This window comes from Rattus rattus, chromosome X (genome assembly GCF_011064425.1).
Source record: "Rattus rattus isolate New Zealand chromosome X, Rrattus_CSIRO_v1, whole genome shotgun sequence".
Classification (NCBI taxonomy): domain Eukaryota; kingdom Metazoa; phylum Chordata; class Mammalia; order Rodentia; family Muridae; genus Rattus; species Rattus rattus.
This window is the reverse complement of record NC_046172.1, coordinates 76,302,735-76,319,941: the sequence shown is the minus strand read 5'-3', so window position 1 is coordinate 76,319,941 and position 17,207 is coordinate 76,302,735. Positions and strand designations below refer to the sequence as shown.

The following is a 17,207-nucleotide window of genomic DNA, read 5'->3' as shown; positions in this document are numbered from 1 at the left end:
GATGCAACACGGCCGGATCCTTGTCAACAGCCTTTATTGCAGGACACCTTCCATTGCTGATACGCGGACCACGAGCGCAAATTCGCTCACCTTATATACACAACAGTATGCTAATAATCTCTCAGGGATTGGTGGGGCACGGGTCACCCCACTATCACCCCACTATCACCCCACTACTTGTCCTCCAGGGATTGGCGGAGATTGAATCACCCCACCAGCATGGTACCGCCCCTCATTAGCATATTAACGGCCAACTGACACCAGGTGCAAAACCTGCGTATCCGCAGTACCGTTGTTCACCACTGGAGGGTGCCCTACATCTCCCCCTTTTTTGTTTAATAAAATGACTGGTCTAGATCTGGGTGTCATGTCAATCTTGTCATTGCTCCTGTCTTAGGTCGTTCTCATCCAAACTCGGCCTTACCTGTCATAGAGTTACCTATCGCCACTGGGCCCCATGTCTTAGGTTGGTCTGAGCACGAGGAAAGTTTACCGTTTCTGGATACAATGACTCCACATGACAGTGACAAAAATGATCTAGGGCGAACTCTTAATCTTTCAAAGAGACCAGCCATATGTTGGGAGAAGCACCCTTTTTAATGGTGGTCATAGCCTGATAAACAACCACTTTGTGTCTGGCATGTTCTCTTTTTAAATGGCCAATAAGCCAGAGACCTACTCTGCATCCCAGGAGGACAATAGCTTCCCAGGCAAACATGCCCGCCCACTCCTTAAAAAGGGAGAAAGCATTGGTAATCCATGAGGTATAATCTTCAACTATGATGGGGTCCAACCTAGTGCTGTTGAGGACAGCAATCTGCATCAGCAATTGTCTTGATAGTTGCTCTGCTTTCATGGACCAGTTTCCTTTCAGATAATTCGAGATTTCTTTGCTCTGTTGAGAATGCTGAGAAAAGTTAGCTCGCAAAGGAGTAATGCATAAACCTCTAAGGGAGGAAACGCAAGACAGCTGTGTCATTTGATACAGTGCTTCAATTTGTTCTTGAACTAAATCTATCCTTTGATTGGCTAATAGAAGGCCAGAAGCCAAATGGGTATTAAATTCTTCTTGTATCTCTAGCGCCACTGCAGTTCTTTCTACAATCTGATTGACAGTCTCAGCCATCTGTATTTAATTGGTCATAGTGATTGCAGCTGTGGTAGCTGCAGCAGCAGACAGCACAATGGCTGAAATTATGACTGCCATAATTCCAAAATCTCTTTTGGCTCTCAGCAAATTAAGAATAGGAAAGCTATCTGGGTTTGCCTCCACTGGGATTGGCACAAAGGAGGGAATCTTAACCATCACTGCGATGTCATTGGTGCCATCCCAGCATCCAGCTAAATAGCAGACTACATCAGAGCTATTACAATTTAAAACACCATTGCTGACATTAGTGCTTATCAGAAAGAAAAAAGGTGATCTAACACATACTGAAGTACTAGTGGCAGTATTATTTGCCAAGAGGTTATTATATTGAATATTGATCAACCTGGTATCATTTTTTCGGTAGCTGAAACATTATACAGCACGAAGTTCTCACCCATCAACCTAGCAAAGGGGGGGGTCAGGGATGTATATATGCCCTTTACTCATTGGACAGCACCCACTGAAACCTAAGGCCAGAGATTATGCTTACAGTCTTATTCTCAAAACAGTAGAATTTCTATGAACTGGCATGGGTACTGGCCAGGATCTGGCAACCCCACAGGGTGAGTGAATTAACCTGTACTACCATTCCCAGTAGTAATAGTAGGGTTAAGTAGTCTCTCATCTTCAGGAAGAGCAGAAAGCAATTTTTGAGTCAAGCGCTCAGGTACCCAAATTGGATTTTCTTGATTCTGCGGAAAAATACAAACAGCTCCCCTAGATCTCAAAATCACGGGATCTGGGCCACGCCATTTATCAGTTAAGACATCCTTCCACTTTACTTCTGCATTAGTTATAGGTGTAGTAGCAGCATGGTGATCCGCAGCAGAGCGGCCATGCACATCCAAAATTAAGAAATTTAGAGTAAAAAGAGCTAAAGAAAGTTGTTCTTTTGGTGTTCGGCCTCTGGCAATTCCCTCTTTTTGTTTTTTATAAGCTCTGTTAAGGTACGATGTACCCTTTCCACAATTCCTTGACCTTGGGGATTGTATGGCAATCCTGTAGTATGTTTGACCTGCATTGTCTGGCAAAATGCCTGAAAGGATTTTGCAGTGTAGGCAGGCCCGTTGTCTGTCTTGAGACTATCAGGCTTTCCCCAGGCTGCCCATGCCTCTAAGCAATGGCTAATGGCATTTCGAGCCTTTTCACCAGTCATCAGAGTAGCGTGTACAATACTGGAACAGGTATCAACAGAAACATGAGCATATTTTAAATTTCCAAATTGAGATATGTGTGTGTCATCCATCTGCCAAAGTTTTCCCAAACTCCAGTCTCCAAAACACTGAGTCTATCCTTCATGCTACAAGGTTTGACTGCCAATTCCTACATATGAACGCATGATGGTGCGGTCTCTAATATCTAAACAAAGAGACATTGCCTTAAAATCTTATAGAAGCCCAGTTTCTAGGATAAGATTTCCATTGAAATATCATCCCAATTTAGACCTGTTTCCCTAGATTGGCTCATGCCACGTGTTGTCTAGAATGACTCCATCCAAATTTACCAGTTTTAGGTCAACTTTCTGTTACCAGTGTTACATTTTTTTAAACCATATCCAATAACGTAAAAGCCAATAGTCCATAACCAAGGCATGTAGAGAATATTTATACATTTAATACCAATCAGAAACAAAAATGTAGTGGCTACACATACCTTTAATATTTAAATCAATCACCATTTTTACTTTTTCTAGCTGTAGTTTTAAGAGAAATGCCTTGTCACTTGTTGAGTCTAATAATCACAGTCAAAGACTTTTCTAAGAGAAACAGCCATCAGTTCCATTACCTTAGAAGCTGTGAAGCTCCTGGTGTCTTTAGGATCAGCTAGTATAAACATTTAGCCAGTTCCCCTGGGGAGCTTGCCCAGCCGACTTAGGCTTCTAGCTACAGATGCAGGCTCCAAAAGCCAATTGAAACTTTTTATTTATTTGTTCCTTTCTTGAAAGCAGTTAAAGCTACATCAATGGGTGAATCAACCAGCATTTAAAATTTTAACCTTTTCTTTTAAACATGAAACACAAAACATTCAAGCAACGAGAAGCAAAAACCAGACATAAATTGACATACATGGACAGCTTGGTGCACCAAGGACAGACAATGACACAGAGAGGAAAGAACTAGATGGTGTTCCACCAAAAGGACCCAGACATCTTACCTAAGAACCCAGAACCAGAAATAAGCACTTCTCAATAGGAGCCAGCAAGGAGGCAAAGACGTTTCCACCTCCTTCTGTTCCCAGGAGAGCTCCAAAAGTTTAAGCTCATTTCCTTCTTTGCCAAAGCATCTGTGGAGAGTTCAGGAGGACTGTTTTCTCAACCCCATTCTCTATCTTGTCTAGGGTGTAAACTGTCTCTAGTCAGGGTTCAAAGACTAAAAGCATCTATGAGAATCGACTTTGCTTCTCTAGATTTTAACATAACTCTAAAAGAACACATACACAAAAACATTTTACCATTCTTACCTTGTCCCCTTTTGACCACTACCACTACCCCAAATCTTTATCTTTGCACATGCTTTCAATTTCTGCGATCCTTCTGAATTCTGCTTACTGCAGCCTTTAAAATCTGTATCCACCACCTGAGTTCCCAATCGAGGGGTCAATACAGAGTCTTTTGGTGGAACTGAGATCCAGTCCTGCGCTTCCTTTTGTTGCTCTGTGGGAGGCCCGGGACCCGATGGTTCTACCTTTAGTTTCACTTTCTCTAAGCTGTCTGTGATGCTTTCTAGATTGTCTGACATTTGAGACTTTTTCTCCCTCCAACATACTTTCTTGTTGCTCTGCAAGGACCCTCTGACCTGTCCTAACCACTCTAATGGCTTCCCACACAAAGAAAAAAATAAACAAAATTACAAGCCTTACCCACAAAGGATCCATTGGAAACAACATTGCCATAGTTCCCAAACCTTTCCGCCTCTATACCAAGGCTTTCAACGTCACAAACTTCTCGACCTCTATACCAAAGCTTTCAACTTCACTAACCTCTAGGCCTCTATACCAAGGCTTTCAACTTCACAAACCTCTCGGCCTCTATACCAAGGCTTTAATCGTCTCTGCTTACCTCCAGAGAACTTTATTCATCTTACCTCCCTTATCCAGAATTTTTCGGCGTCGCCATCCTGAATCTGAAGACTTCTGGATCCATGAGAATATTCTCGGGTCCCCGTACAGGGCCACCACTTGTCACGCCCACCTCGGCTGGCCAGGAAGACACAACACGGTCAGATCCTTGTCAACAGACTTTATTGCAGGACACCTTCATTGCTGATACGCGGACCACGAGCGGCAAATTCGCTCGCCTTATATACACAACAGTATGCTAATAATCTCTCAGGGATTGGTGAGGCACGGGTCACCCCACTATCACCCCACTACTTGTCCTCCAGGGATTGGTGGAGAACGAATCACCCCACCAGCATGGTACCGCCCCTCATTAGCATATTAACGGCCAACTGACACCAGGTGCAAAACCTGTGTATGCGCAGTACCGTTGTTCACCACTGGAGGGCACCCTACATTAACCCTGTGCCATAGCTATCCACACCCAAGTCCCAACCAGAGAGAGCAGGTCTCACAGCAGGACTGACAAACCTAAGAACATAGGTCAGACCTCAACTGCTGCCCAAATAACAGGCTGAAGTGAAACCTGCCTGGAGCCCACGGAAACCAAGAACCTAGGAGCAGCCAGGGACAAGATCCTTCAGATTTCCATCTGCACCCCAGGGATTATCTTCTACTGTGCCACAACTATCTGCACGCCACTCCCACCAGGAGAAAGCAGATATCTAAGGAGTGATGATACACTTCAGATCACTGTTCTCCCAAGAGTGCTGACATAAATAAGATCAGAGCAAACGGTGCCCAAAATCTGTCTAGAGAGCATTTAGCCCAGGAATGCTGACACACCTAAGATCACAGGCACACAGAATCGCAGGAGGGACAAGATGTAGTCAGAGACATCAAAACAAGCTAAAACGAGAGATAACCATTTGATAAAAGGCAAGCACAAGAACACAAGTAACAGAAGCCAAGGCTATTTGGCACAATCAAAACCAAGTACTCCCGAGAAGAAAGACCTGGATACCCGAACACACCTGATAAGCAAGATTAAGATTAAAATCACATCTCATGATATTGATAGAGGACTTTTTTTCTTTAATTTTTTATTAAATTGGGTATTTCTTATTTACATTTCAAATGTTATTCCCTTTCCCAGATTCCTATGTATCAGCCCATTTACCCATCCCTCTCCCCTTCTATATGAGGGTTTCCCTCCCCACCCTCCCCCCATTACCTCCAAAAAAACACAGCTCAGAGACAAAAACAGACACTACCTCAGAATAAAAGGCTAGAAAACCACTTTCCAAACCAATGGTCTGAAGAGGCAAACAGGAATAGCCATTCTAATATCGAATAAAATAGACATTCAACCAAAAGTCATCAAAAAGATAAGGAAGGACACTGCATATTCATCAAAGGAAAAATCCACCAAGATGAAATCTCAATCCTAAGTCTCTATGCTCCAAATACAACGGCACCTACTTACATAAAAGAAACCTTACTAAAGCTCAAAGTACGCATTGCACCTCACACAATAATAGTAGGAGATTTCAACACCTCACTCTCATCAATGGATAGATCATGGAAACAGAAATTAAACAGAGACATAGAAAGACTCTCAGAAGTTATTTACCATACGTATGTAATAGATATTTATAGAACATTCTATCCTAAGGTGAAAGGATATACCTTCTTCTCACCGCCTCATGGTACCTTATCCAAAATTGACCATATAATTGGTCACAAAACAGATCTTAACAGATACAGAAAAATAGGAATAATCCCTTACATCATATCAGACCACCATGGCCTAAGGCTGGTCTTCAAAAACAAGGAAAGAACGCCCACTTATAGATGGAAGTTGAACAATGCTCTACTCAATGATAACTTGGTGAAGGAAGAAATAAAGAAAGAAATTTAAGATTTCTTAGAATTTAATGAAAATGAAGGTACAACATATCCAAACTCATGGGACACAATGAAAGCTGTTCTAAGAGGAAAACTCATAGCTTTGAGTGCCTCCAGAAAGGAACATCAGAAAGCATACATCAGGAGCTTGACAGCACACCTAATAGCTCTAGAACAAAAATAAGCAAATACACCCAAGAGGAGTAGAAGTCAGGAAATAGTCAAACAAGTCAAACACAGGGCTGAAATCAACCAAGAAGAAACAAAACAAAACAAAAAACAAAAAACAACAACAAAAAACAAAACAAACAAAAAAAAACTATAGAAAGAATCAACTGAACGAAAAGCTGGTTCTTTAAGAAAATCAATGAGATAGATAAAACCTTAGCCAGCCTAACCGGAGGGCACAGAGAGTGTGTCCTAATTAACAAAATCAAAAATGAAAAGGGAGACATAACAACAGAATCAGGGGAAACTCAAAAAATCATCAGATCCTACTTACTACATAAGCCTATATTCAACAAAAACTCGAAAATCTGGAGAAATGGACGTTTTCTAACAGATACCAGGTATCAAAGTTAAATCAGGAACAGATAAACCATTTAAACAACCCCATAACTCCTAAAGAAATAGAAGCAGTAATAAAAAGTCTCCCAACCAAAAATAAGTGCAAAATTCTATCAGACCTTCATAGAAGACCTCATACTATCCAAACTATTCCAAAAAATTGAAAGAGATGGAGCACTACCGAATTACTTCTATGAAGCCACAAGTACTCTTATACCTAAACCACACAAAGACCCAACAAAGAAAGAGAACTTTGGACAAATTTCTCTTATGAATATCGAGGCAAAAATACTCAATAAAATTTTGGCAAACCGAATCCAAGAGCACATCAAAACAATCATCCACCACGATCAAGTAGGCTTCATTGCAGGCATGCAGGGATGGTTTAATATATGGAAAACCATCAATGTAATACACTATGTAAACAAACGCTAAGATAAAAACCACATGATCTTTTCATTAGATGCTGAAAAAGCATTTGAAAAAATTCAGCACCCCTTCAGGATAAAAGTCTTGGAAATAAGGGGTGGGAGTTTAGCTCAGTGGTAGAGCGCTTGCCTAGCAAGCGCAAGGCCCTGGGTCCAAGACCCCAGCTCCAAAAAAAAAAAAAAAAAAAAAAAAAAAAAGTCTTGGAAATAACAGGAATTCAAGGCCCATACTTAAACAAAGTAAAAGCCATATACAGCAAACTAAACTAAATGGAGGGAAAATTGAAGCAATCCCACTAAAATCAGAAAATAGGCAAGGGTGCACACTCTCTCCCTACTTATTCAATATAGTTCTCGAAGTCTTAGCCAGAGCAGTCAGACAACAAAGGAAGGTCAAAGGGATACTAATTGGAAAGGAAGAAGTCAATATATCACTATTTGCAGATGCTATGATAATATACTTAAGTAATCCCAAGAGTTAGACTGGAGAACTACTAAGCCTGAAAAACAACTTTGGCAAAGTGGCTGGGTATAAAATTAACTCAAACAAATCAATAGCCTTCCTCTATACAAAAGATAAACATGCTGAGAAAGAAGTGACACCCTTCATAATAGCCCCAAATAATATAAAATACCTCGGTGTGAATTTAACCAAGCTAGTGAAAGATCTGTATGAAAAGAACTTCAAGTCTTTGAATAAAGAAATTGTAGATCTCAGAAGATGGACAGATCTCCCATCCTCAAGGGATTGGCAGGGTTTATATAGTAAAAATGGCCATTTTACCAAAAGCAATCTACACATTCAATGCAATTCCCATAAAAAATTCCAATACAATTTTTTATAGAGATAGAAAAAACAATGTGTAAATTCATTTGGAATAATAAAAAACCCAGGAGAGTGAAAACTATACTCAACAATAAAAGGACTTCTGGGTGAATCACCATCTCTGACTTCAAGCAGTATTACAGAACAATAGTGATAAAAACTGTATGGTATTCACACAGAGACAGGCAGATAAACCAGTGGAATAGAATTGAAGACCCAGAAATGAACCCACACACCTATGGTCACTTGATCTTTGACAAAGGAGCCCAAACCATCCAATGGAAGAAAGATTGTATTTTTCATAAATAGTATTGGTTCAACTGGGTATCAGCATGTAGAAGAATGCAAATTGATCCATTCTTATTGCCCTGTACAAAGCTTAAGTCCAAGTGGATCAAGGACCTCCACATGAAACCAGACACACTCAGCCTAATAGAAGAAAAAGTGCGGAAGAGTCTCAAAAACATGAGCACTGGGGAAATTTTCCTGAATGGTACAACAATGGTTAATACTCTAAGTTCAAGAAACAACGAATGTGATCTCATAAAACTGCAAAGCTTCTGTAAGTAAAAGACACATTAGGATATAAGTCATTAGAAGAAAACAGCAAGCAACAGATTGGGAAAAGATCTTTTCCAATCCTATATCTGATAGAGGGCTAATATCAAAAAAATACAAAGAATTCAAGAAGATAGACTCCAGAAAGCAAAACAACCCTATTAAAAATGGGGTACAGAGCTAAACAAAGAATTCTCAGCTGAGGAATATAAAATGTGTGAGAAACACCTAAAAAAAATGCTCAATATCTGTAGTCATCAGGGAAATACAAATCAAAAGAAATCTGAGATTCCACTTCACACCAGTCAGAATGACTACTACGATTAAAAAACTCAGCTGACATCTGACGCTGGCGAAGATGTAGAGAAAAAGAAACACTCCTCCATTGATAGTGGGATTGCAAACTGGTACAATCACTCTTGAAATCAGTTTGGAAGTTCTTCAGAAAATTGGACATTCCACTACCCGAGGACCCAGCTATACCTCTCCTGGGCATATACCCAAAAGATGTTCTAATATAAAACAAAGACACATGCTCCACTATGTCCATAGCTGCCTTATTTATAATAGCCAGAAGCTGAAAAGAACCCAGATGTCCTTCAACAGACGAATGGATACAGGAAATTTGGTACATCTACACAATGGAGTACTACTCAGCTCTCTAAAACAATGACTTCATGAAATTCATAGGCAAATGGAATGAACTAGAAAATATCATTCTGAGTGTGGTAACCCAATCACAGGAAAACACACATGGTATGTACTCTCTGATAAGTGGATATTAGCCCAAAACTCAAATTACCCAAGATGCAATCCACAGACCACATGAAGCTCAAGAAAAAGGATGACCAAAATGTGGATGTGTCACTCCTTCTTAAAAGGGGGAACAAAAATATCCATAGGAAGAGATATGGAGGCAAAGTTTAGAGCAGAGACTGAAGAAATGGCCATTCAGAGTCTGCCGCGCATGTGGCCCATATATATACAGACTCCAAAGCTAGAAAAGATGGATGAAGCTAAGAAGTGCATGCTGAAAGGAACTGGATATAGATCTCTCCTGAGCGACACATCCAGAGCATGTCAAATACACAGGCGAATGCTCGCAGCAAACCTCTGAACTCAGAATGGGACCCCCATTGGAGGAATTAGCAAAAGGATTGGAAGAGCTGAAGGGGCTTGCAACCCCATAAGAACAACAATGCCAACAAACCAGAACTTCCAGGGACTAAACCACTACCCAAAGATAATACATGGCCTGACCCGTGGCTCCAACTGCATATGTAGCAAAGGATGCCCTTGTTTGGCACCAGTGGAAGAGGAAGCCCTTGGTCCTGCCAAGGTTGGACCCTCAGTGCAGCAGAATATTGGGGGAAGTAGTAAGGGGTTGATGGATGTGGCAACACCCTTTGGGGGAAGGTGGATGGGAGGAATAGGCGATGTATGGACAGGAACCAGGGAAAGGAAATAACATTTGAAATGTGAATAAAGAAATATATCCAATAAAAAAGGAAGAAATTGGAGAAACTATTCATGAGCATTTTACGAGACCATCTGAAAACTCCAGAAAAAAAGAAGCATATACACTCAAGACAAGTAGTCAATAGGAAATAACCAAATATAGAGCTGAAAATAACCAAATTGGAAAACAAACTATACAAAGAAACAATAAACGACTGGCTTATTATTTGATAAAATCAACAAGACAGAAAAACCCTTAGTTATCTTACCATAGTGCACAGAAGTATTATCCAAATTAACAAAATCAGAAATAAAAAGGGAGATAATAACAAAAGAAACTGAGGAAATCCAAAAACCATCAGATCCTACTATAAAAACCTATATTCAGCAAAACTGGAAGAAATGTATATTTTTCTAGACATATACCAGGTACCAAATTTAATTCAGGATCAGATAAACCATCTAAAGAATCAGATAACCCCTAAAGAGAGAGAAGCAGTCATTAAAAGTCTCCCATACAAAACAAAGATCCAGAAGACCTGGATTTAGTGCAGAATTCAATCAGACCTACAAAAAAGACCTGATACTCTTCAAACTATATCACAAAATAGGATCAGAAGAAAAACTACCTAATTCGTTCTATGAAGCTACAATTATGCTCATACATAAACTGTGCAACTACCCAACAACAAGAACTTCAGACTAAATTCCCTTGCGAATATTGATGCAAAATTACTCAGTAAAATTCAGGCAAGCCAAATCCAAGAAGAAATCAAAACAATCATCCTTCATGATCAATTAGGCTTCATCACAGGGATGCAGAGATGGTTTTATATAGGAAAATCTATCAAAGTAATCCACTATATAAACAAACTCAAAGGAACAAAAAAGACATGCGATCATCTCATTAAATGCCAAATAAGCATATAACAAATTTCAACACCTCTTCATGTTAAAAGACTTGGAAATATCAGGAATTCAAGGGTCTTAGCTAAACATAGTAAAAGCAATATACAGTAAACCAGTAGCCAATGTGAAACTAAATGGAGAGAAACTTGAATTCATCCCACTAAAATCAAGGACTAAACAAGGCTGTCCACTCTCTCCCTACTTATACAATATAGTATTCTAAGTAGTAGTCAGAGCAATCAGACAATAATAGTTGGTAAAAGGGATACTAATTGGAAAGGAAGAAGTCAAAATATCACAATTTGCAGATGATATGATAGTATGCTTAAGTGACCCCCAAAGTTCCACCAGAGAACTACTAAGCCTGATAAACAGCTTCAGAAAGGTGACTGGGTATAAAATTAACTGAAATAAATCAATAGCCTTCAATTTCTCAAGGGATAAAGAGGCTGAGAAAGAATTTAATGAAATGATACCCTTTACAATAGTCACAAATAATATAAAATATTTTGGTGTATCTCTAACTAAGCAAGTGAAAGATCTGTATGACAAGAACTTCAAGTTTCTGAAGAAAGAAATTAAAGAAGACCTCAGCAGATGGAAAGATCTCTCATGCTCCTGAATTGGTAAAATTAACATAGTAAAACGACTATTCTACCAAAAGCAATCTACAGATTTAATGCAATCCCCATCAAAATTCCATGTAAATTCTCCACAGAGTTAGATAGAGCAATTTGCAAATACATTTGGAATAACAAAGCACCAAGATAGGAAAAACTATCCTCAACAGCAAAAGAACTTCTAAGGAATTCACCATCCCTGACCTCAAGCTGTATTACAGAGTAATCATGATGAAAATTCCAAATTATTGCTACTGAGACATGCACATAGAAAGAACAATGGAATAGAATTGATTACCTGGGTGATCTTTGACCAAGGAGCTAAAATCATGAACTGGAAATAGGACACCAATTTCAACAAAGGGTGCTGGTTCAACTGGAGGTCAGCTTGTAGAAGAATGCAAATCAACCCATTGTTATTGCTGCATGCAAAGCACAAATCCAAGTGGAAGTCCATGTAAAGCCAGATACACTGAATCTAATAGAAAAGAAAGTGAGGAAGAAACTAAAACACATGGTCACAGGGAAAATTGTCCTTAACAGAATACCAATGGCTTATGCTCTAAGATCAACATTCAACAAATGGAACCTCACACAATTGTAAAGCTTTTGTAAAGTAAAGGACACTGTCAATAGGACAAAATAGCAAACAACAGGTTGGGAGAAGACCTTTACCAATCCTATATCTAGTAAATGGCTAATCTCCTAGATATACAAAAGAAATTAAGAAGTTAAACTCAGAGAACCAAATAGCCCTCTTAAAATGGAGTACAGAGCTAAAAAAAATTCTAAACTGAGGAATACTGAATATCTGAGAAGCACCCTAATGAAAAGTTCAACATCCTTATTCATCAGGGAACCTCACAACAGTAAGAATGGGTGAGAAAAAAAAAAAAAAAAAAAAAAAAAAAAAAGGCGATAGCAGGTATTGGCAAGGATGTGAAAAAGGAAGAAAATTCCTCCATTGGTGGTGGGATTGAAAGCTGGTACAACCACTGTGGAAATCAGTCTGGAAGTCCTCCGAAAATCAAAAATAGTACTACCTGATGACCCAGCTATACCACTCCTGGGCATTTACCCAACAGATGCTCAAACGTATAACAAGGACACGTACTCTAGTATGTTCAAAGCAGCCTTATTTATAATATCTAGAAGCTTGAAAGAACCCAGATGTTCTTCAAAAAAGGAATGGATACAGAAATGTGTTAACATTTATCCAATGGAGTACTACTCGGCTATTTATTTATTCATGGAATTCTTAAGCAAATTGATGGAACTAGTAAGTATCATCCTGAGTAAAATAACCCAGTTACAAAAGAGCACACATAAGTATGCACTTACTGCTAAGTGGATATTTTCCCCAAAGCTTAGAATACCTAACAAACAATTCACAGACCACATGATGCCCAAGAAGTAGACCAAAATATGGATACTTCAATCCTTCTTAGAAGGGGGAACACAATTTTTAAAGGAGAATATACAGAGAGAAAGTGTCGAGCAGAAACTGAAAGAAAGGCCATCCAGAAACTCTTCCACCTGGGGACCCATCCATCCTATATACAGACACCAAACCCAGACATAAATGCTGATGCCATGAAATACTTGCTGACAGGAACCAATAGAGCTTCCTCCTGGGAGGCTGTGCCATAGTCTGCCAAATACAGAGGCAGATGCACACAGCCAAACTTTGGACTGCGCATGGAATCTGCATTTGAGGAGTTAGATTAAAGACTGAAAGAGATGAAGTGGTTTGCAACCCATTGTAAGAACTACAATATCAACCAACAAGAACACCCCCCCCACCCCTGAGCTTCCAAGAACTAAACCACCAACCAAAGAGTGCACATGGATAGACCAGGCCTCCAGCTGCATATGTAACAGAGGATTGCCTCACTGGATATCAATGGGAGGAGAGGCCCTTGGTCCTGGGAAGGCTTACTTCCCCCATGTAAGGAAATATGAGGAGTGGTTGGGTAGTTGGAGGAGCACCCTCATAGTAGCAGGGGGAGGTTGGAAGGGATATGGTGTTTCCAGAGGGTAAACTGGGAAAGGGATTAACATTTGAAATGTAAATAAATAAAATATCCAATAAAAATAAATAAATAAAAATAAAAAATATCCCTCATTACAAATCACATATCACACAAGCACTGATAATCAGTGGAGAGATTACAAAATAAAACACCTGCTACCAAACTAGAAAACAAGGAGTAGTATAAGTGGACAATATGAATATTTAATCTGTAATTATCTTAAAGAAAATTCTAGATGAATTTGTATAAAGGTGTGTTTAAATATCTGTATGCTGAAAAATGTACTTCACTTGACTTTTAGTGACTAAAATAAATATGCAGTTGTATTCTATATAACATGACCATAATTTATCATTTTTCACTCTGAGCAGTGGTGAATAAATTATGTTCCATTTAGAAAGAAGTATCTTCATTTAGTAGAAATAATGAAGTACTGTAGCAATTATGTATATAAAAGGTTCAATCATGTCAAATAAATAATAAAAATGTTGTATCATTAATAGAGTAGTTTTCTAGATGGAACACTAAGACAAAAAAGTGGAAAGGAAACTGTATCCCAATGATTAAGAATATTATGTTTGAAGGTCGTGAACTCATAGCTAAATTGAATGGCCAAAGTCATAGTGTTAGTTCCCTGTCCATGAAATTACCAAGGTAATATTTAAAATCATAAAATCTTTTAATTTGTTTCAGAAAATGCTCTGAATTGAATTGTGGATTTTGTAATTCAGACTTCCATCTTATCTAGTTTTGCATACACACACACACACACACACACACACACACACACATATATATATATATATATATATATATATATATATATATATATATATATATATATATACATGTGGTTCAGGTTCTGAATGACCCGATCCTTCAGTATCTGCTCTAAACATTGCCTCCATATCCCCTATTATGGATATTTTGTTCCCCCTTTTAAGGAGTGGAAGCTTAATCCACATTTTATCAACCTTCTTCTTGAGCTTCCTGGGTCTGTGGGTTGCATCTTGGGTAATTCGAGCGTTTGGGCTAATATCCACTTATCAAAGAGTGCATACCAAGTGTGTTTCAACCAACCAGTGCTTCCAGGGACTAAACCACTACCCAAGGCTATACATGGACTGACCCTGGGCTCCAACTGCATATGTAGCAGTGAATAGCCATGTGGGGGCACCAGTGGAAGGGGAAGCCCTTGGTTCTGCCAAGGTTGGACCCTCCAGGGCAGGGGAATGTCGGGGGAGTGGTAAGGGGGTTAGATGGGGGAACACCCTTATGGGGGAGGGAAAGGGAATAGGGAGCTTATGGACAGGAATCAGGGAAAGGGAATAATATTTGAAATGTAAACAAAGAAATATATCCAATAAAAAATATAAAATAGAAGGAGTGCCGAGCCTGCATCTAGCCATATGTTGAAAACAAATGGTTAAGAAAGTGTTATAGCGTTATAAAGATTCTTTGGATTAAATAACTTGAAATGGTATATAAAATTGAATCATGACCAGAAAAAAAAAAAGAAATTCAGATTTCAATTGTAGATTTCATAAATAGAATCTATAGGAACTAATAAGACTTAGATGAAGTAATTAGGCAGCATCCTCACCAAAGCAAGCTATGTATGTGCCAAGAAGAGACAGCTTACTATCCTGCAGGTTTAATTGATTATGGTAAAAATATATATCACATCAAGCTTTTACATACTGCTTGTGGGAATTTAAATTACTAAAGTCACAATGGAAAACAGAATGGGAATTCAAAATAGAACTACCATATGCTATACCAATCCAACTACTAGATATTTATCCAGAGAAATGACACTATATCAAAGAGATACAGTAAGTCAGTACTCCTGTTGTTGTTACAGACTTTTATAGCTTTCAGTTTTCATTGACATGTGAATGAATAGATACTATGTGGAAAATGTATATAACACAATACTATTTGATCATAAAAACGAAACTATTAGAACAACAACACATACAACTTATAGCATAATGAATAAGCAAAAGACCATAATGTTAAGTGAATTTAGCAAACACATAAAGTCAAATACCAACTGACTTCACTTAAATGCAAAATCTAATATAGACATGCTCACTAGAATGGAATAGTGACTACCAGAAGCCAGAATTGAAAGGGAAATGAAAAGGCTTGAGAAGGATTTTTAAAACATAAAATCTCAACAACAATGTACCAAAGTAAGTGTTGGTATTCTAAATTGTGTATAATTGTGTATGTATGCAATGCCAACACAGTGAAGTGAGACAAAATTTTGTAAATTCAAGACTAGTCTTCTGGACATATATATTTTATATAGTTAACATTCTCTGACATAAATATTTAACATTGTTTATAATACTGCATCTTATGATAATAGCTTTAAATGTCTTTTACTGTTTTGGTCACAAATGTGTGAGGTAATAAATAATGGGTGTCAGATGATAAATGTGTGAGCTGATGCATAATATTAAATCTTGCCTTAATCAACATACATTCTATCAATGTATACATTTGTACCAGAACATCATGCTTTCTTGCATACAAGCATAAATTGCTGCATGTAAATTATTTTAAAAAATAACAATGATTGTCCCAAAGTACAATGTAATGTTCCTGTTAAGAATGTAATGGTGGGGGTTGGGGATTTAGCTCAGTGGTAGAGCGCTTGCCTAGCAAGCGCAAAACACTGGGTTCAGTCCTCAGCTCCGGAAACATAAATAAATAAAAAAAAGCATTAAAAAAAAGAATGTAATGGTAAATTGAACTACAATAATTAAAGTGTAGATTGCACGGTGAAAACAATACACTGGAATATGACTACGTTGAAAATGGGGTTACTGCAAGTGAAGGAACAAATTGAAAAAAAAAATACCCAAAAGAGGTCAGACAACATTATACTAGGGAATCAAAACTAAGCAATAGGTAGTAAAGCTTAGGAAATATATCGACTGTTTTGTGAAAGATTAGGAAGCACAATTCACATTGTGGCATAAATGACAGTACACTAAACATTAAGACAGGTGAATTCTAATGATTATGATTCCTACAGCCACTAGAAAAACTTTTTAAGATAAGTCAATATTTTCAGAACAAGAAAAATAGCTAATAAGGCTTACAATTATAGCCAGTGTCTTATTATTTATGGCTAAAATTTTACTACCCAAAACAGAAGAGGAAACATCTGAATCTCCTGAAGAATCATTTCACTGAATCATCCCTAGCATAGTGATTCACATGTGAAAAACAGCAAGGTTTGTTAACTCAAACCTAAGAGTCAATAGTTATGGCATTTATCAGCCTGCTTTGAGCTAAAATTTATACAACTCATTTTACCACCAATCAGCAAGTGGTGTTTTAACTCTCTAACCAATAAAAAGAACACAAAACTCTACTTGGGTTAAATTTCAGACTCTGTAGTATCTATTAATTGATTTTTTTCTTTTTTTAACTTGAGTATTTTTATTTACATTTCGATTGTTATTCCCTTTCCGGTTTCCAGGCCAACATCCCCCTAACCCCTCCCCCTCCCCTTCTATATGGGTGTTCCCCTCCCCATCCTCCCCCTTTTACTGCCCTCCCCGCAACAATCATGTTCACTGGGGGTTAAGGCTTGGCAGGACCAAGGGCTTCCCCTTCCACTGGTGCTCTTACTAGGCTATTCATTGCTACCTATGAAGTTGGAGCCCAGGGTCA

The 17,207-nt window shown here is 38.5% G+C and overlaps 1 pseudogene; it reads left to right on the top strand.

The window, feature by feature from the left end:
* Positions 1-1,679: 1,679 nt before the first annotated feature.
* LOC116888003 overlaps positions 1,680-17,207 on the top strand; it is a 139,507-nt pseudogene continuing 123,979 nt past the window's right edge.